This window comes from Schistocerca nitens, chromosome 1 (genome assembly GCF_023898315.1).
Source record: "Schistocerca nitens isolate TAMUIC-IGC-003100 chromosome 1, iqSchNite1.1, whole genome shotgun sequence".
Classification (NCBI taxonomy): Eukaryota; Metazoa; Arthropoda; class Insecta; order Orthoptera; family Acrididae; genus Schistocerca; species Schistocerca nitens.
In genome coordinates, this window is record NC_064614.1 from 12,479,959 (window position 1) to 12,486,516 (window position 6,558).

Sequence of the window (6,558 nt, forward strand, 5' to 3'; positions counted from 1 at the left end):
TTCTGAAAATCTTCTTCAATTTCTAAGAGTTGACTATTCTCATATTGTCTTTTTGTTTGTCTAATTAGTTTTGAAGTGTCTTTTCTAGTTGCCATGAATGTATCATATGTGTCTTCTGTCTTGTTGCTATTCCATGCTTTAAATGCCTCTTGTCTGGCTTTGATTGCATGATCACAGTTTTCATTCCACCAAGCATGTTTCTTGTGTTTTCGTAAAGGAATTTGATCTTGAGCTGTTTTGATAATCTTGTGTTTGAGTTGTTCCCAATTTTGTGCACTTGTTTTGTCAAATTCGTCTGCTAATAATGATGGTTGGATTTTACTGGTGTCAAATTTGGGGATTAATGGTGTCCTTTTGTTGAAATTTTGGGGTTTTAGCTTTAGTTTCACACGGGTTAAGTAATGGTCTGAGTCAATATTGGCGCCTTTACGAACTTGAACATTTAAAATTTCTTTGTGACATGGATACGAGATTGCAATATGGTCAATTTGGAATTCACCTATGTCCTTGTTAGGTGATCGCCATGTCTTTTGTTTTGAAGGTTTTTTCTTAAAATGACTTGACATAATTTTGAGATTGAAATTTTTGCAAAATTCTACCAGCCTCTTTCCATTTTGATTGGTCCATTTATCTGCAGGGAATTCACCGACCGTTTTTCTAAATTTACTCTCTTTCCCTAACTGTGCATTAAAATCACCCATTAAAATCTTTACATAATTTTGAGGAATTTTGGAGACTGTATTCTCTAACACTTCCCATGACTTATTTACTTTTTCTGGATTTGTTTTATTCTCCTGGTTGATAGGCATGTGTGCGTTAATTAAACAGTACATTTTATTTGCACATTTCATGGAAATTGTCATTAGTCTGTTGTTTACTGGATTTACTTCGATTACGGAGCCAAGAATGTCTTGCGAAATTGCGAATGCAACACCCAGATGCGGAGTGTTTTTAAGAATTCTTTTGTCTGTTTTACTTTTAAACAATCGGTAGTTTCCAAAATCCATGGTATTCTCATCAGGCAACCTTGTTTCTTGCAGGGCTAAAATTTTGATATTTTGTTCTTTTAGTGTGTCTCCTAATTTATAGAGTTTTCCTGGTGTCAAGAGAGAGTTAATATTGATAGTGCCAAAAAATGTTTCGACCTTGGGCATGAGTCGGTCAAAAGACTTCGATTTCCTCTGGTTTGGGATATAGCGTTTCAGCCTAGTCTCCCCAGAATCCGATAGACTAGTTGCGCCACTGATGGCGGAGGATTTGTTACCACCTGGGGTAATTTTGTAATTACTAAAACGCTCCATAATAGTACTTAGTATATATATATATATATATATATATATATATATATATATATATATATATATATATATATATATATATATATAACAGATAAGTGTTCAGTTTGACAGTTTTGCAGTTCGTACCAAAAAAATTTGTTTTATAGTTATGTACTTAATATATAAATAAATATCTAATGCATAAAAAGTAACGTTGTTACCGGAAATCTCGAATCGGTTCTTGACCGAATTACTACAAATTTTTACACGATACTCTAACATTCGGATGAACATAGGCAGATAGGCTACATATTTATGTAATATACAGGGGAAAACACTGTTATCGCACATATCGAAAAGCTCTTAACCGATTTACTTTCAAATTTTACACGATACTCTAACGAACATTCGGACAGACACATGCAATATATTTTTGTAACACATTACATACCGGTATATAAATATATATGTAACATAGAAAGGGGAAACTCTGTTACCAATAATCTCGAAAAGATCTTGACCGATTTCCTTCGAATTTTTACACTATACCCTACTGAATATTCGGAGAGAAATGGATAGAGAGGGCGAGCTGGAGATGGACAAACAAAAGGGGGGAGGGGGCGAGGTTAAGCACAGAGAGAGAGAGGGGGGGGGACACTTACGGAGCTACTGAACTTTCAGACGGAAATGAACGTAGGAGGAAGTGGCATCATATGCTGCATAATCGAGAGTATAATAGCGGGAGAGAGGATGCCAGCCTGCCACTACAACGCGTACGATGTAACTGAGCTATTGTGGTTCGTTCGTACGTCGAATGGAAGTCAGCAACAGCAACAGCAGCAGCTGCTGTCACTTGGCGGACGTGTACCACATACTCGCTAGGGTGAGGCATTTCCGATTTCGGAAAATAAGTGATTTCAGTTGTAAGTAGGCTGTTTAGGTTTTTATGTTGGTAACACCACGTAGCGCTCTGTATGAAAATCGCTGACTGCAATGTGTGCAGTCTGTGGCTGGTTTGCATTGTTGGAATGTTCTAGTGTTGGGCAGCTAGATGTGAACAGCGCGTAGCGCTGCGCAGTCGGAGGTGAGTCGCCAGCAGTGTTGTATGTGAGGAGAGAGATGGCGGAGTTCTGAGAGCGGATGATATGGACGTGTGCCCATCAGAAAGAGTAAATTTGTAAGACTGGAGCCGGCCGGCGTGGCCGTGCGATTCTAGGCGCTACAGTCTGGAACCGAGCGACCGCTACGGTCGCAGGTTCGAATCCTGCCTCGGGCATCGATTTGTGTGATGTCCTTAGGTCAGTTAGGTTTAATTAGTTCTAAGTTCTAGGCGACTGATGACCTTAGGTCGCATAGTGCTCGGAGCCATTTGAACCAATGATGTCATGAACTTATATATATATATATATATACATATATTGATTTTTAAACACTATCAAGGTAAATACATTGTTTGTTCTCTATCAAAATCTTTCATTTGCTAACTATGCCTATCAGTAGTTAGTGCCTTCAGTAGTTAGAATCTTTTATTTAGCTGGCAGTATTGGCGCTCGCTGTATTGCAGTAGTTCGAGTAACAAAGATTTTTGTGAGGCAAGTGATTCATGAAAGGTATAGGTTATTGTTAGTCAGGGCCATTCTTTTGTAGGGATTATTGGAAGTCAGATTACGTTGTGCTGAAAATATTGTGTGTCAGTTTATTGATGATCTGAATAAGTAAAGAGAGAAATGTCTGTGCACGTTCAGTTTTGCTCAGCTGTTTGAAAATCAAATAACGTAAGGCGTTTATCAGCACAATCATTCATAAATTTTTCTAAGGGGAGGTTTCACAGAGTCACAGCTGGGCTCAGGACGCAGACTGATGGACCGTGCGGTCCCTGCTCAGCCATGTGCACTCACATTACTGTTAAAAATATTACTTCTCTTCCACATAAAATGTGAAGATAACGTCTAATAAAATGTTATTTCCGTAGTTTAAGACCTAGCGTACCTTTTACTAGTAATAAGTCTGTCCGTCAGGAAACTGAAATAAAATTTTTGGATCACTCCCTGCTTAACCCATGTGCGCACCGATACTGACCAAGTGACCAATGCATTCTAAGTGGAATGAGCGAGGCAGGTTTACATCAGTGTTCGAATTTCCGGTACGCGGAGCTGACAGTTGCTTGCCGTTGCAGGCGCTGAAGAGTGATCATTTATAAATTATTATAGTTCACGTTTATAAGGAAAACTTGTCAAGTATAAACATCCGTATAAAACAAAACTGCGTAATACCATCCAGTGGGCTCTGCCAGGTCGTCAACATCGCGACGCATCGACACTAAAATATACATAAAAACTTAACAGAAGTACGATAGAGAAACCTCCTGCAACGCCACAGCGCTTCAACTTAAAATTAGTATGTGGAACATAAAATTGGATCTGGAAAACAGCACAAAATTAGGTAAATTTTTATTGATTTAAATCTAAAGGAATAGTTACACTTTTGGAGTAGTCAGGTAGTAAGACCGTTTCACTTCGAGGGCTACGTCATGTAGGGCATTCATATCCCCTAAAGGTTTTTAAGTGAGCTCTGTTAACAGTGTAGAGGAAACAATTTCTGTCGGCAATGCTGTGACTTAAGTTGTAATCATGGGCGGTAGATTACAGTGTAAAAAACATTAAAAATGTAATATGCAAAATATGCTTTACTAAAAGCATTACGACGACTTCTTCTTCAGATATTGATAAATACGCACAAGTTGATTCCAAGATCTGTTATTCTCACTGTTGCACAACCACTGTTGCACATAAATCTAAATACTACTATTATTTTCGGATCAAACTGGCTAACAGATAATTTTTCCCAGAAAGTTGTACAGAACGCCTGTGGACGGTGGGGAAGCTAGAGGGATGTGGGGGGTTGCGGTCTGCACCGGGTATCAGCTCTGTGGGGTTGACAAAACTTGCTAGGTTCTCTGGCACGAGATGTAAAAAATGTCCTTTTTCGCCTTTTCATTCCTAACACTTATTGGAGCGGACAGGTAGAGAGAGAGCTTATAAACTAGGCCGACTCTTTAGCGTCCACACTCGCGTTTTACCGCTAAAATAGCGCGAAAACAAAACTTATTTTCTCACAGTACCTGAGACATTGATGACAGTGATCTTAGGTCGATATAAATATTTTTGCAGGTGGCATTGTTAACGTAACTTGGCGGTCACTAAACTGTTTTTACGATTTAGCTGTGCTTACAAGATTTCGTGTTGTTATTATTTCGCTGTAAGTACAGATTTGAAATTCTATAATTCAACAAAACCAATTCTTTATTAGTAACGAAGGTACTGTGAGTACAAAAAAATTGATGATGTGTACTGGGGAGATATCCGGTTGAGGGTCTCATGGAACCAAATAAATATTTTTTCACAAAATTCGCAGTTGACTATATGTACCAATGTGAAAATATTAAATTACAGTTTCCTTCAAGATCAGGTTATCTAGTCGCTCGTATCGGTTTCTAACAAAGACATGGGCGTTACCACAGTTAAACCGTGTATCTAAAATACCGCGTTCTTGGATGCGACGCCTTTTCCAGAACCGTTTTACAATTTTTACATTCATTATGCAACACCAGTGGATGAGTATGGTACCCGTGTTGAATCAAAATGAACCGAGAGAATTTTCTTTTCTCTATTCCCAAACTTTCTACAGCAATGTATTTTCTCTTATTGTCGACATGTTTGGAATACTGTAATGGGAGTCATTGTTGGTATTATTGTTCCACTTTTAACTGCTGTAACTATGCGTCTGCCCTGAAGCGAGTGTTGGCATTCTTGTATCATATCACTTTTCTTCGCGTAAAGGCAAGAAAAGTGACGAGAGGTTTCTTTTCGTCTACTGAAAAAGCCAGAAAATTCTTGCGGAATTACTTTGTGACGATGATAATGCATCTATAACAGGTCCCTCTAAGTTTGAATATGCCAAGGTTGAAGAAAGTTGATACGATACTTATTTAGATGTAACCACCACTTGTACATCTACATCTACATCCATACTCCGCAAGCCACCTGACGGTGAGTGGCGGAGGGAACCCTGAGTACCTCTATCGGTTCTCCCTTCTATTCCAGTCTCGTATTGTTCGTGGAAAAAAGGATTGTCGGTATGCTTCTGTGTGGGCTCTAATCTCTCTGATTTTATTCTCATGGTCTCTTCGCGAGATATACGTAGGAGGGAGCAATATACTGCTTGACTCTTCGGTGAAGGTATGTTCTCGAAACTTTAACAAAAGCCCGTACCGAGCTACTGAGCGTCTCTCCTGCAGTCTTCCACTGGAGTTTATCTATCACCTCCGTAACGCTTTCGCGGTTACTAAATGATCCTGTAACGAAGCGCGCTGCTCTCCGTTGGATCTTCTCTATCTCTTCTACCAACCCTATCTGGTACGGATCCCACACTGCTGAGCAGTATTCAAGCAGTGGGCGAACAAGCGTACTGTAACCTACTTCCTTTGTTTTCGGATTGCATTTCCTTAGGATTCTTCCAATGAATCTCAGTCTGGCATCTGCTTTACCGACGATCAACTTTACATGATCATTCCATTTTAAATCACTCCTAATGCGTACTCCCAGATAATTTTTGGAATTAACTGCTTCCAGTTGCTGACCTGCTATTTTGTAGCTAAACGATAAGGAATCTATCTTTCTATGTATTCGCAGCACATTACACGTGTCTACATTGAGATTCAATTGCCATTCGCTGCACCATGCGTCAATTCGCTGCAGATCCTCCTGCATTTCAGTACAATTTTCCATTGTTATAACCTCTCGATACACCACAGCATCATCTGCAAATAGCCTCAGTGAACTTCCGATGTCATCCACCAGGTCATTTATGTATATTGTGAATAGCAACGGTCCTATGACACTCCCCTGCGGCACACCTGAAATCACTCTTACTTCGGAAGACTTCTCTCCATTGACAATGACATGCTGCGTTCTGTTATCTAGGAACTCCTCAATCCAATCACACAATTGGTCTGATAGTTCATACGCTCTTGTTGTTGTTGTGGTCTTCAGTCCCGAGACTGGTTTGATGCAGCTCTCCATGCTACTCTATCCTGTGCGAGCTTCATCATCTCCCAGTACCTACTCCAACCTACATCCTTCTGAATCTGCTTAGTGTATTCATCTCTTGGTCTCCCCCTACGATTTTTACCCTCCACGCTGCCCTCCAGTACTAAATTGGTGATCCCTTGATGCCTCAGAACATGTCCTACCAACCGATCCCTTCTTCTGGTCAAGTTGTG